This window comes from Hirundo rustica, chromosome 1 (genome assembly GCF_015227805.2).
Source record: "Hirundo rustica isolate bHirRus1 chromosome 1, bHirRus1.pri.v3, whole genome shotgun sequence".
Taxonomy (NCBI): domain Eukaryota; kingdom Metazoa; phylum Chordata; class Aves; order Passeriformes; family Hirundinidae; genus Hirundo; species Hirundo rustica.
This window is the reverse complement of record NC_053450.1, coordinates 124,957,410-124,972,864: the sequence shown is the minus strand read 5'-3', so window position 1 is coordinate 124,972,864 and position 15,455 is coordinate 124,957,410.

Sequence of the window (15,455 nt, the reverse complement as noted above, 5' to 3'; positions counted from 1 at the left end):
CGGCTCCGCTCCGCCGTCTTTCAAGCGTCCAGCGAGGAGGAAGCCTCGCTCCCCAGCGTCCAGCGGCTCCTAGCTCCGCTCCCGTGGTCACGGGGGAAAGCATCTAGGCGGGGGCCCTGTCCTCGCCCTCCCTGGTCTCCGTGCTCTGGAAAAGGCTGCATTGCCCCCGTGTTTGCCCCACCGCCCCGTAACTGCTGCCCCTGGGTAGGTGGGTGCCAGGAGGTGTCCCGTTCACCCGACACCTTCACCCGTAATCTGTGACCTGGAAGATTTACGAGGGGTGACGAGCAACTCTCCAAGCGCACGAGGGCTCGGCTAGTTCGGGGAGCGGAGAAAGGGGAATGGGACGTAAACGAGACAAAACGGTCACCAGTCAGAAAGGACCGTGCTGTGCCCGGCGGTCACTGAACAAAGAGGGTGGTTAATGTCTTTCTTTAACTTCTGTCTGCACCTCTGCACTGCTGTGCTTTACCTGGGACGTTTCTCTCGCTGCCTCACCGGGCACTTTCGTTGAGACCGGGGCTCCCCGTCGGGCACCGTGTGCACCGCGGCGGGAGCGGACAGTGCGTGTGTGCCGGTGCCTTCACCTATTGCTAGGCGGGGTTTTTTTATTATTCTGTCCATGTAAACGTGTCCCAGGTACCCGCCAAGCCTGCCGGGGTCCCCGTCCCGCTGCCCGCCACGCGTTCCCGAGCCTTGAGCGGCCTGACTGCTCCGCCGCGCAACCGGCGGGGAGCCGGCAGAGCCCGGGCTTCTCTCTGAGACACTTTGGAGATGGAGAGGGCACACGCCGACCTGTCTGCCGCAGGTTCACTTCGGTGTCTTTCGTCGTTTGTTTATTTGTTTGTTTGTTTGATTGTTTGTTTGTCTGGATCTCTGGGGAAAAAAAAAAAAAAAAAAGCGCAGCTAGCTGCGTCTCCGAAACGTCCCTGTAATTAAATTAGCCCGGGAAGACACCGTGCACATGCTGGTGTGTGCACGCCTGGGGAGGGAAAGGAAGAGGCGTCTTCACACCCACTCTACTCTGTTTACATCGCTGGTGTGCGCCTAGATCAGACCTTCATCTCCTCCTTCTTCTCCCCGTTTTTTTCCCTGCCCTCTCCCCCCCCACGCCACCCCCATCCCCCGCTCTCCCGGTACGCTCTCGCTGTGCACGCATCGGCTCCTGGGCGGTCATGTAAGTACCGGGAGGCGCCGGCGGGGAGAGCGAGCGCCCGGGCTGAGCGCGCCGGCACGGGCGGGGCAGAGCGCGGAGCCCCCGCCGCCGCTCCTTCCGTCCTGCCTAGAATAGATCTGTTTAAGCTGCTTTCTGTTTTTTTCCTATTATATATCACCTTCTCCCGGGCACCACTTACAGTTAAAAAGTACTAAATTCTTCTCCTCAGCGGTATTGATTTCTTTTCATTCTGCTCCGTTAGGAGAGGAGCTAATGCTTCCAGATTACCCCGCGTCTCCTCCAGACGGTTGACAATTGCAATCGCAGTTTCGGGAAGATAAATGTTACTTTGGGAATTGTGCTTAATTACAAATAATCTAGGAGCTGCTCTGGGTCCGATGGTTTAACCGCACGTGTTCAAATCATAGCACAAGCTTTTCAAGAGAGTGCCAAGATATAGTAAACGTTTGGAAAATCGGTGTGTAAGACAGGACGTTCCCATCAAAAAGGCTGCCTGAGGCTGAGTCACGCCCCGAAATACATGCTATTTATATATAAACATACAAATATATAAATATATGTACACATGAGCGCCTGCGGATATGTGCGTGTATATAAATGTCTGTGATAGACACTCGCATATGCAAATCCTAAGACACCCAAAATCGTAGCCTGCAGAGAATACAGAAGAAAATGAAAGCTTTCCACGTATGTATGTGTGTAAGTATGTATGTATTTCTTTGTTATCCCAACTGCACAGAAGTGTCAATCTGGAAAAAAAAAAAAAAAAAAAAAATTAAACATTTTTACTTGCTGCTGTTTGTGGAGTGGAAGAACCCCTGGTCTTCCGGGAAAGACGAAGCACTGTGCCAGGAAGGTTTTGCCCTCGTCCGCTCAAGCACTCAATGTGCGCCACAGCCGTCTCCTGAATGCAGAGCTCCTGCGATTTGACTTGAGAGACCCTAATATTGATATATTTACTGTTCCTCTTACAATGTAGCTGCCACCTTTCCCTGTCGTTATTTGCCTATATGGCAGAGCAATTAGGTCACCCCTTCGCTCCCTCCCTCCCCACCCCCCCAGCAGCCTTATTAACTTCGGGGGAGTGGGGGCAGACGAGCAGCGGGAGGGAGGCAAGGTGGTGAACAGGTTATTCTCTTAACCCGACCTGGCTGCAGGAGCGAGATGAGCAACACTGAACAGATGTCCCCATTTAAACCATTCTTTTCCCACATGCCTGCTGGATGCTGCCAGGGTGCAGGAAGCTTGCTGCAGACCTGGCCCATTCCCGGCCATTATGGCCAAGTTATTCTGGACCAGTGAGCACGAACAAAATGGGCTTCAGATCGCGTGCTTGAGAATAATTCTACTCCGAGCCCTGGAAGAGCCCCCTCCCCCCATTTTTTTAAGTGTTAGGGGGTGGACAGGGACGTGTCTCTGCTCTGATCGTAGCAGAAGAACTTCTCAAAAGCCCCTTCCCCCTCCCTCTCTTCGGAAAATATGGTATAATTTACAGAGCAACTTAATAATCCGAAGGCCACCGCAAAAGCCCTTTGCGTTGTAAACCGCTTCTAATTACCTGCCAGAGCAATTAGCTGACTATCACGAAGAAATTAGATCGCTCAATGTAGCATAAATAATGTGAATAATTTTGTAAGGAGAATGGAAAGCGAGACCTGGTGTTTCTTTATAAGGAAATAACACCTCGTACTGTACGAACCCTACATGAACACATATTAATGTCTAGGCATGCACGGAAATGAATCCGAACATGAACCCTCTGGCTTAGATTCAGCACTTTCTTCATTTACATATGCGGGGTGAAAGTCGGCTTCCAGGCGTTTAGATACAAGCTCTTCCAGATCACAGTAATTAACACATAGCGACTTCAATAGGAAAACCTGTTTTCCAGATGATTTTTACAATGCAGCTTTATGTCTCATTTGGCAGTTTAAATAGCTGGAGTTGTTTTCTGGCTGCATCTCCACTATCATCTGTTGAGCATATTTTGCCTAGAATATTGACCAAAACTTCCGAAACCTTTTTTTGTTTTGTTTTTGTTTTTGTTTTTGTTTTTAACATAGCGTTTTCGGGAGGGTTGGTCGGTGGTTTTTTTTTTGTTTTGTTTTTTGTTTTTGTTTTTTTTTTTTTTTTTTTTTTAGGATATGTTTAGTTCGTCGAGAAAATTTTATGAATCAACTTAGAAGTTTACGCTATTTAGCAACTATTATTTTCTTTCTGCATTTCACCTTGAAGGATCGCTAGCCTTTACTCCATTCTCCCTGCTTCAGTATTTGATCTCCAGAGGAAAACGCTTATTTTTCTACAGTTTAAGATTTACAGATATTTGACAGCTTTCAGAGATTTAAATGTACGTGTATAACAGCTTATTAAATTTAAATATTGGCGACATATTTGTTCACTCTGCTGGATCTACAGCTGCGGAATAGAGGAAGGAGTTTGTGTCCGCCAACGGCAGGAGCGTCGTGTGATCAAAGTGCCTCTACAGATGAATTCAGCTAAAGTGGGTTGAATTTGTTTCTGTTGTGTTTCCCCCTCTACCCCCGCCCCCGTACTGAGAAAAGTGCTAGTAATAAAGCCACACGTGAAGGTGCCTGATCGTAGTGAGGACCATCCCAGCCCAAACTACGGCTGCCCACTCCTCGGAGGCACTCCGGGATTTAGCGTAACTGGTTGGGAGTGCTCCGGGCTAAGGATAAACACGATTTATTGGGTTCATCTTTGATAAATAGGAGCAGCAGCGCGTACTGTGATTCTTTAAACGCGTCTTCGAAGCGGGGCAAAAGCCTAGTGTATGACCAGATCTTTCATAACTTTTCAGAGCGTCTCTTTCCTAGGCTCGGACACTAACGCAGCAGATATCGAGTGGTTCGCCAGACACCCTTGTCCCCAAGTTGTCGCCGGAAAGTTGGAATTTTCGCTGAACACGGTTTCTAAGCTTCTCCGGGTCTGAAGGGGATTGCTCAGCTGTTCCGTAGCCCCCTTCTAGCACACTCGGAATTGTACAGCATGTTTAACGATTCTTGCTCGTCGGCTAATTAGAGAGGGCTTTGAAGCTCCATTACCGGCAACAAAATTATTGCGGTCAGTTTAGGCCAGATTCTGCGGTCCTTAATGGAGCGAAACTCCCATTGAAGTCAATGGGACAGAAGTCAATGGGCGTCGTGCTCTATTAAGGAGCACCGAATATGTCCCTTTGTGATTTAGAGATTAAAAGTCGGCGTCGGTAAAATGTGCCTTTAAGACGGTCACGCTCCCGAGGCGGGATCTCTCCCGCGCCTAGGGGAGGGCCCGATCCCTTTTCACCGGGCGGGCTGAGCGCCGCGGCTCCCCAGGGACGATGCCGAGGGCAGGATGGGTGCCGGGGTACTTAATCATCCACCGGGGCCAAACAAAAGAGCTTTTCCGGCGGTTCTGAAACGACCAAAACTTAGGACTCCCGGGAGCTTCAGCCCCCCTCGGGGCCAGCGGGACTGTCAGCGCTGTGAGAGGAATTCGGTCCGTCCCGGCGCTCCGCTGTCCCCTGGCGGAGGGGGCGTCCCGGGCGCGTCCCCTCCCTCCCCCTCCGCGGCGCTCTGTTCCTGCGCTCGCCGTGGCTGATGTCCCCAGTCACCGACCGAAGAGGTTCGCTTCCCGGGCGAGGCGTTGGATGCCGAGAGTCCTGGGTGAGGACACAGAGGAAGCGGCCCCTTCAGAGCCCGCAAGCAGCACGTACACCGTTTGGACACCAGCGCAGCAGGGCTTAGGAAGTCCCGTTCCTAACCCTGACCACCCACCCACTGCTGTCGACGTGATCTGACAGCTAAACCCTGAGCTCGGGTTTAAGGGGCAGCTTTGGGCTAACCCTTGATCTCTGAAATGGAGTTTCCTTGTGCATTATTAAAAATTTCCTTATTATGGGGGCGAAATAGCACTGGACAAGCGGAAAAGCCCGTTTTACAAAACTGAAGGAAATGCTGCAGGTCACTGAAATATGATTATAGTTCGATATCCTTCCTCTTTGAGACAGAAGAGGGATGGGACACAGAGATCTTCCTTTCTTCTTGTTATTTCCCTAGTGGAAAGTAAAAGCCTTCGGGAAAACTTCACAGCGTTTTTCTCAGAACACAGAGGGGCACACACAGCTGATCCTCTAGGAAGCTGTGCACAATTAAGACTCATTTTCTTTCTGCTGGAACAATTAATTGTACAAATGAAAGGTCAGGCATGTGCTTTTCCCATGTTTATCAACCACAATAATGAGCCCCTTCTATTTTTTCCCCAGTGCATTATATTGCAATAAAACGCTACAGCAATGCCGTCTCTCTGGGTAAACATCTTCAAAGGCGATGAGGCAGAGGCGAGCGGTACGTACATGTATGTACGTACATATATTTAAGAAGGACTCGATGGCCGAGGCGAACGCGGATGCGAGATGTGAGAAGCGAGGGCTTTCCCCAGCCCCACTGTTCCCGCATGCCGGAGGCGGACAGGCGCCTTTTCCCTGGAGCGCTCCCGCAGTGAGCCCGGGGGGAGAGTCCTACCTCCCGGCGTTCCTGTGTTCCTCCCGGTTTGGGTTACCTTTGTATAGGGAGGGACGGATCCTGCCCTACTTCTCCGTATATCCAAATCACCTTGGCAAATTCTTTTCGCTTTCCTCCGCATCATAAACCCACCCCCGAAGAGATAGGCTGGCAACACCTCCGTATCCATGACAGGTTTTTCATCCCGTCACACGATTCTTCTGATCACATCTTCAAGAATACACCAAGTACCTGCCAATTCCAAAAAGTTCAAGAGGCTCTACTTTTTCGTGCCAGCTTAGTACGGTGTGGATTCATTGACAACATATGGTACCAACGTTTGGAGCACCAGTATGATATTCTATATTTTCACCTTATTTTTCCTGTTACTTGGGGAAGAGGCAGGTCACCCACTGGGATTGTTCTTGGGAGGACACAACTAGTGCTGGCAAGGTGTTTTTCTCCCAGCTGATGCATTACCCTACATGCAACTATCCAGGCCACCTATCCTGTGTAACATTGTCCTTAACCTCGATCTGCCCGCACTAACAGTGGATACATTTTTCACTCCTGACACGTGTGAGATGATGGGGGAGAATAACCATACTGACACAGCCTAACATGTGTTGTGTCTGTCCAGGTGACCGAGTCTACTTTGATGTTTTAATTTTTTTTTTCCCCCACGGGTATCTTGGCCTAAGATACCCGCAAGGTTCCTCAGAAGGGTCGGTCTCCATCAGGACCCAAGACATGGATTGTAACAGTGTGTCTTTAGGGACTCCACGATGGATCTGTTTCTCTTTGGGTAGGAATCATTGCCCCATTTCTTACAACATTTGTAAGAGGACGCCCTGTGTATACCTGGCAATTGTGGACAGGCAAGTTTTGTTTAAACCGGCAGGAGGCTCTGAACACCTTAAGCTGGCACTTGGATTCAGAGTCACTACCTTAACCAACCCAAGAGAAATATCCATCTGGAAGGGGAAGAGCTCTGCCGGACAAGATGCGGCGTGGCCTCTTGAAATGGCCAAAGCAGTGACAGCACTGCATTCCATGAGACCGAGTCCAAAGAGAACATGCAGACTGAGATTTCAGATCCAGTGGATGCGGGGCAGTGGCGTCTGCGCGAGAAGCCAACGTCACTGCTCCTGGGGTGTGTAGATAATTGTCTCGCAACTGCTCTGTATCAGAGCTGTATGGTAAAAGGCCAGAAAGATTTCTGGTAGAAAAACTCATTGCTCCTCTGAAAGTATGCTCGTTTTTGTGCGAATGGAAAATTGTTCTTCAAACGCTGAGCGGTCTCGGGCGAAGATTACTGTAGTGGCCCGTTTCACAGCGGGGAGGAATAAATGGTAATGATGCAAGTACTGACTTTGGCCACAGTGGGGTAGAGGGTTGTCCCCGAGCTGGAAACAACACTGAGATAAACACTCGGGCCACGCCGAGACGGCCGGGCCAAAGCGTGGGGAAACACCCCTACCCCTGTCGGAGGGATTCCTGAGCTCAGGCGGAGAGCCGCGGCTTCCCTGACAGACCGCAGCCGTGACCCGAGCGACCCGCCGACCCCCTCTCCCAAATCGCGGCGACGCACGCAGATCGCCGCCCCCGTATGACGGTCCCGACCCACCAGCGCGCCCGGAGCGAGCACACCGGCCCGTCCAACCCGTCGGCCGCCGCCTGCCGCCTTAGCCGGCCCGGAGGGCCCGCGGGCAGCCCGAGCCCGCGGGCGCAGCCCCGGCGCGCCGCCCCGCGCTCCCGCACGCCGCCTCCCCCTCAATCACGGCCGCCCCGCTGACAGGCTGGGAGGGCGCCGCACAAAAGGCGCGGGCGGGCGCGGCCCTCCCCGCCCGGCCCCCGCCCGCCCCCCGCCCCACCGCTCCGCCCGCTCCCGCCCCGCTCCGCCCCCGCCGCGGGGCCTCGCCAGCCCCGGGGGCGCCGCGCTGCCGCCGCCGAGGGACCCAAACCCGGCTTTCCCGAGGCCCCGCGAGCGCAGCTTGGACGGGTGGATAGCGGCGAAGCGCCCGCCCCCTCGGGCCCGGGCCCGGCTGCGGAGGGCTCAGTGCGGCGATAGCTAATTAGGGGGGATTTGCAGTCCCAGTGACTAGGGAAGGTGTGTGATCGGACCGTAGTTTGTATGTGGACTCTATTTTTCAGACGCTGCGATTCAAAATTGACTTTTACGGAATAAACTACTTTTTTTTTTTTTTTTTTTTTTTTTTTTTTTTTTTTTTTTTTTTCCCCTTAGATGTTCTTGGCTAATGAAAAATTGAATAGTACTGTAAAGAACGACCCTTTAAATATCGGTTTGTGTCATGCTATATTAAAAGTAGATAAAAGAGATATCGAATACTAAATGGATTTTCTGAAACGGCTGAAGTCCGTTCGTTGGTAATTAGAAATCTGTTTACACCAAAAAAAAAATCTCGCATAGGCAGAAAGTTTAAAGTCATTTTTTATTAGGATGCAGTCAGTGTTTTATACATGATAGCCGTAAGCATTAATTAGATCTTGCAAAAATTTCAGGATGGCTTCAAGTACCAATTTAGGAACCTGTTACGTTCAGTAGTAAAGACACATTTTATTCCGTGAGGAAAAGTGACATTGAGTCTATGCTACATTTTTGTGGAATTACTGTTTCCAGAGAATCATTCAACAGACAGCACGTTAGTAGTTATTAATTTATTCATCTACTTTTGCTATGCTAGGAATACTGCCTTCCACTGTTAAAGAAGCAGCTGGCTTTTTTATACAAATAAACTGGGCTTTGAGACTGTCAATCTTCTTTGTTTGACAGAGAGGAGTTCCTGCCCACACTGAAAGAATAGTTTAACATCTGTCATCCCATTCTCTGTGATGGCCCAAAATCAGGAAGACTACAGCTGTCCTCTTCCTTTCAGATACTTCTGGGAGACAGAGGTAGGAGGACTGTGTATTTGGTCAGCATGTTCATCATGCATTAAGCAAGTTTCTACAAGCCCTTGCATGTAATTGCATTGTTTTTCCACTGCTTGAACAGTAGAATTTGCAGCACAGAAGGTCTTTGGAATTTTGATCCTACTGTGAGGGGTTTTTTGTTATTGTTGTTGTTGTTTTGATTTTGTTGGTTTTACTTTAGTCTGCATTTGTCAATAAATCGCGCTTTAATTGTAATTAAAGTGTTTAGCAATAATTTATACCTAGGTGTGTGACCCGTGGACACGTAAATTGCAGATATATACATGAGCATAAAGCAGAAAATATTTATTCTTACAGGTTAGGAATTGCACTACAGTGCTGAGTGATGGAGGAAGATGAAAACAAGGGATGTATTTTAGCTTACTCCTCGCAAGGTCAAAAGTGGCATCTTTTGACGTAACCGTGTATGGAGCAGAGGACAGAGGGAAGGTGTGGAAGAGGAAGAGAAGGGGATGGAAGAGGTTGGGAAGAAGGCATTATCATGTAAAAAAATGCTTAACTTTGTTATCTCTGGCATAATATCCAGCATTCTTGTCAAAAGCAAAAAGAAACGAATGAACAAAAATATCAAATGAACAAACAAATAGGAAAAAACCCAACCCCAAAACTCAGAATAGAAATTAGAGTATTTTTTTTAAATTGATTGTAATGTCCTCTTGCAATTGTAGGCAATAGAATGGAATGTAGTGGAATGTGCAATGCTTTTCTTATTATTACAAGTAAGAAGTACTGTGATGAACCTTGGAGTCCCATCCAGCAAAAATTGTGTGAAGCATACACCTCTGTGACCTATGATTTCAGTTTCACCGTCCTAAGATTTGGGGAAAGCATGAAGTGCAAAATGCACAGAGGGATTTAGGCACGGTGAAATTCAGCTCTGCTGTCCAGGGGATTCGACCCTCTGAAGTTAGGCTGTCAGGCTGCCTTGTCATGTGCCTGGTGACAGTTAGGCCATGGTTACATGGTGATTTTGATTTGGCTTACACTCATGCTGCCACTGAATGGACAGCTCAGCAGCTCAGTCACACTGTTACCTACTGCTTAGATTCTTAGAGCTCTAACTTCTGCTGATCTGCTCATCTTAAAAGAGTGCAGAAAGGATGTAGTTTCCTGGTAAGACTGGCATCGATTAATTTATCATTTTCTAAATAAAAATAAATGGTTTTCCACAGAAATGCCAGTCTAATCTCAAGGCATATACGCATATCAAGTTCTAGAATGAGACCTTACTAGACCACATCAAATTATATTTAAGGGAAATTTTAATGTGTCACCACCAATTGAAAATATGGCACCAAGTTTGCATAAAAAGACAAAAAAAAAAAAAAAAAAAAATTAGATAGAAGATAGAAGAACCATCTTGGTTCCATAGCTGGACCAATCCAGAAAAGAATGCCACAAAACCAGGAAAATCTGCGCTACGGAAGAGAATCATGAACAATGAGATTCTACTTTCCCTCCAGTCTCTTTGGTTCAGGAACTAAAATGATACCTTCCATTTCCTCTGTTTCTTTTCATGTACCAAACTTGTCTCTGCCCTATGTGGAGTGACACACTCATCTTCATCTAGGCCCCCAGATTTTTGGAGACAGCAATTGATTTAGTGCCTCCTCAGGTCTCTCTCTCCGTAGTGTTGCAATCTTAGAGCAGGAGTGCAGATTTTAGGCAGAGAGACAATGGCTTGAAGGAAGGACAGGGACTTGCTAGACTGCCCAAAGGTGAATATCTTCCTGCATGTGTGTGCTGGGGGAAACAACATGAATTAGTTGCTGGCCTTCTCTCATTGCTCGGAAGAGACAGTCCTGTCAGCTGTTGTATCTAGAAAGTAAACTAAGCCAACCCTGACTTGGAAATTTCATTTTCCAATAGAAAAGTTCCAGTAAGTTTTCTCCAGATCACAGTGTATAGGAGTTTTCTTGTACTTTGTAGCAGAAGGCAAACAAACCATTGCCAATTCTGCATGGCCTTCTCATGAGAGATAGAAATTAAATATTTGCATTTTCCTTCTGGTTTATGAGTTTGGGGTGTACACTCATTTTATTCTTTTTTTTTCTTTTTTTTTTTTTTTTTTTTTTTTTTTTTCTTTTTCTTTTTCTTTTTCTTTTTCTTTTTCTTTTTCTTTTTCTTTTTCTTTTTCTTTTTCTTTAAACAGTGCAGAATAGAATTTGGTTTCATTGTGTGCATTTTTAACGAGAGCTGTGAATTTTGCAACAGCATTTTCTTCTCTGGTCTATAGCTCAGAAAAAACCCACCAAATATAGTGACACAATAAATTTGCAAAAGTTATAAACATTGTAACTAGCCTTGGGGAAGTTTTGACTTAGTCTCTCCTCCAAATCTTTTAGAGGAAGCAGATCCTGAAAGTTAATAAGCTTAGGAAGATTTTAATGAGTACATAGACACTGAGGAAACTCAGAGCATTTACATTTGTCTTTTGAAAAGGAATCACACTTAAACTCCTTATTACTTATGACATGTAGTTTGTGCTTTGGATTGGCAACCTTCAAAGGTATGTTATCATGATTTGTTAGTTACATGAAACAGGTAGAGAAAAATTCGCAGCCTTTAATGATCTGGCCAATGCTGTCTCTTTGTCAGCTTCCAGAAAATCCCTCTTGAAGTAAGGAGAAACACTGCCACTTATTAGATCCGAATCAGGTAAAATCACATTCACATTCTCATCATGACAGAATAAAGAATAGTATAACAAAGAAAACACTTGTTAACGTGGTTACCCTGATCTGCATCCAAGTCAGCAGCATTCAAACATCTGACACTTGGATGGTTGTGTGCACCCATTTCTGGCTTGGACTTCTTCTGAGACCCTTTAGCATCCATATTATCCCACAGCCTGTAGGATATGATAAGCCATGAGCTATCCTCTTCCTGTCTATGAGATCTCACTGAGAGTCTAAACACACTGAGCACTGTAACACTCACACTCTGGATTGCTCCAACCGTAATCCAGTCCATTTTATTCTGTGCTAAAATGCAGACCGGAGATGATTTTAGGAACTGATTCACTCTCCCCCACCCTGTCTTTGCTTTATTAAGCAATTTTGTGGCTGGGGTGAGAGCTCTCTCTCCCAGATGAAGATGCTATTACCTCCAAATTTAAGATTGTATTTTTTTTATTATTATTTTTAAACCACATTATTTATCTAGTAATTGAATTATTGTCTGAACAGTGTGAAAATAGATCTCTTATAAAAAGAGAGCCTTTTGATTTGAAGATTATTTGCAGGGGTCTAGACCTTTTCAGGAAAAGAAAAACAAAAACTGTACGCCAACAGTATTGTTAATCCTGAATTTGACAGAGCTTCTACATGAAGTAGTGAACAGGCAGGGACCACCTTTAGGGACATGTGTCATGGGTGGTTGCACAGGTCACCACAACGCAGGATCGCTATTCACCCAAAGGGACAATGTTGCAGTGTCATGCCTGTGCTGCTGATTCAGCTCCTTATCAGCTCCTGGCTTGGAGCTTTGATAGCTGATGTGACAAACCATAAATAATGGAAGGTCAAACTGAGCGGTGTTGTTCACTCTGACCTTCTAATACTTCTGGCTTATTAGATCAGTCATTAGCGTTTCAACAGGCTGCTGAGAAACAGAGTACAGTGGTTATAGCTGCCAAATCCCTCCTTATTCACAGACAGCCTCTCTGTGTAGGTATTAAATGCATCCCAGGGAAAAAGTCGTATGTTCTTTGAAAGGAGATCAACTCACAAAATAGGGTGAAAAATCACAGAATAGCCAAATATAAAATATGGCCATGTATAAAAAGAATCTATCGGCAAAAAGCCCCAACCTATTACCACCCCCAGAAACCCCTCCAAACAATAACCAAAAAAAGAGCTCAATATTTATCAGGGCAAATACTTTTTTTTTTCCTTTCTTTTCCTGTGTTTTGTTGTTTGTTTGTTTTGTTGGGTTTTTTTTTTGTTTATTTTGCATTTTTTTGTTTGTTTTGTTTTTGTTTTAAACCAAAGGGATATGAGTAATAATGTAAGAAAAAAAGGCGATGAAGACAGACAGAATCTGACAAGGAATAAATATACTGTCATTGTCCAATTCCTGCCTCTTCCAAAGTTCTGACGTTGAGGAAGCTCAGTAGTTTCCATTTTAAAGCTCTGTATTTATCCTTCTTACAGTGTTGTGAATTTTTCCATTAAAACTGTGAAATTTTCCATACCAGTGGTCTGCCAAATCTTAAAACTTTAAAATAGTTTTTTTAAAAAAATCAAAATTTAAAATCTCATCAATTCCAAAATTCATTTTATCAGCAAGCATATTTTAGCTACTCTTAAGAATGATTTCACAATTGTTTTCTTGAATACATCTAAATGGGCTTTAAAAAGGAAGCTGTAGGATCATAGGTGCTATACTAGAAGGAGAAAGATGCACCATTAGCACAAACTCCTGTCAAGAATTGCCTCCAGATTTTATGGCTGCAAAGCAAACAGCTGTCAAATCTATGGGCAGGATGCCATGTACACTACTGCTATGGGTTTATATGGATCTCCATCACCACCACTGCTGTTGTCCCTATATTATCTGGCCTTATAGGAGGTGATGTTGTGAATCGCAAGCTGACAGCCATGCCAAAGAGTCCCCTGAGCAGCAGTGTTGCTCTCTACTGCAAAAATCCTGTTTAGTTTTGAAAAATAAAGAGTTAAAATACTGTATACTAAAAATTAGTATCAAAAAACCTGAAGCTTGTGCAATCAACTGAGAGATTAGAAATGGACAGAATTAAGTTTTCCTTGCCAGCCCCAAGTGTCCTCTTTCATGCTACATATCAGTCTTAAAATGAACATCTTTTTGTTTTTCTTTTCTTTTTCTCCAGTATTCACACTTTGTCAGGCACAGAGGCTTCCTGGGGTACTGTAACATAAAAGGTTGTCATCTCCTAGGGTATCATGAAGAATTGAGAAGCTGCCACAAATAAAACAGGAACAGGGAGACAGCAAGCTCTCTTGTGAAAACAGCTTTGTGTTATGATGGATAAAAGGATTCTCCCGGAACCATACCTCCAGAGGTGAACCCTCATCTGTCCTGATTTTGTCCCTTTTGTAGACTCAGATTCCTCATGTGATCCAAGTGAAAGCTTTATAGGTGGAATGCACTTGTGTATTCCTTATTTCCTGAGTGCACAACTTCATATTCTCAGGACCAATTCACAGAAGTGCTGAGTGCTCAAAGATGCTGCTGAAATCAATGGGACTTATGCTTTAGACATATAAAATACCATAAAAAATGCTAAGCATCTTGGAAAATCTAGCTCTAAGCACATCATATTGAGGACCCCAAATTAGTAGATATTTTCACCAATGTTGCCTCTAACAGCTCAGCACTTCAGTTCCCCATCTATAAAGGGAGTCTGATAATACGCTTCTTCTACACTTCTACACTTCACTTCTTAGGTTTAAAGGTAAATTAATTAGTATTTGGGAAGCATTCAGAACCCTTAGTAGAGAATGCTACAGAAACACCCATAAAGATATTAATAATTCAGTATTCTGCACAGGGTTTGAATGATGTGCAGTAAGGAAGGCATGGAGCCACATATTGAGTGATAAGAATAAAAGGAATATTGAACAGCTGCTCACTCTGGGAGCATCGTCCATCCTATGAACTGAATGATGTATGTGTCTCTGCAGTTAAAGACTTATTGTCATGCATATGTGCAATGAGCTCAAATTAAAGTTGCAAAAGCAAGCTTAATTCTGATTTTTCTGAAGTTGAGGGGGTTTATATTTGCAACAAGAACACACTTTCAATGTAAAAATTTTGTGTGATCGTCTCTGTAGTTTCATGTTTTCCTCCTGAAGACGTGAAAAGTTTCCTGTGTCAGTGAACCCAGTGACCACTTACATAAAGCATCCATGTGGCCTGGGTCTCTCTGGGAGCTAACATATTGATTTTCCAGAGACCAACATCAGGGGCAAGTTTGGCTCAAATCATCTTCTTTGTCTGATTGCAAAGTTTTGTAGTGGCTGCTAGGAAGAAGTGAGGCATTAAATGTGTCCAGGGACAGAGTAGCAGGCTTGTCTTTTGGCTTTACTTTGCATCAGGGTTTTTTGGTAGCATTGGGAGAATTGCATAAACTTCCATCCCAGAAATAAAGTCATTGCCAAAGCAAAAATTCCTATATTTACATATAAATATCCCCATTCAGCATGACTGAATACCTTTCTCATTTGTAATGAGGCAGCAACATCCACGACAATCAAATTCTAAGACAGAGATGTTAGATTAAACTGACTGTACGTACCTTTGGATGTAAACCCAATCTTTCAGAAATTCTACCTGATCCAAATGAATAATCCTTACTAAACATGTTCTGAATTATGACCAGATTTCTAGATAAGATTACTTGATCTCAGTTGAAGACCTCTGTAATAGAGAAGAAAACCCCTGATGGCTCCTTCTGTCTCACTCAAGGATGTAGGTCTATTTTTAGAATATAATTTATGTTTAACTCAAAGGCTTGGATTTTCCTAGTGACCTGGAGCAGTCAGTGAACATTTTGGCCTTCTGATATTTGTGACCAAACCACAATCCAGTCATTTTAAACCTGTCATCTACTTTACACTTTGAGTTCTGGAAAGAACAAGAGTGGTATTTTAAATTTTGTTTCACTGGTCATATAATGACAGTTAAAAATATCTGCTTCTCCCCTTTCTTTATTCTCACTTTATCCCAGATTTCATAACAAATATATTGGGTTCCCAACTAGATGTAGTCCTGTTCTGTGTTATATTTTCTCGTTATGCTAACTCAAAGATTATCTCAGAGAAAACTCTATCATCCCTTGT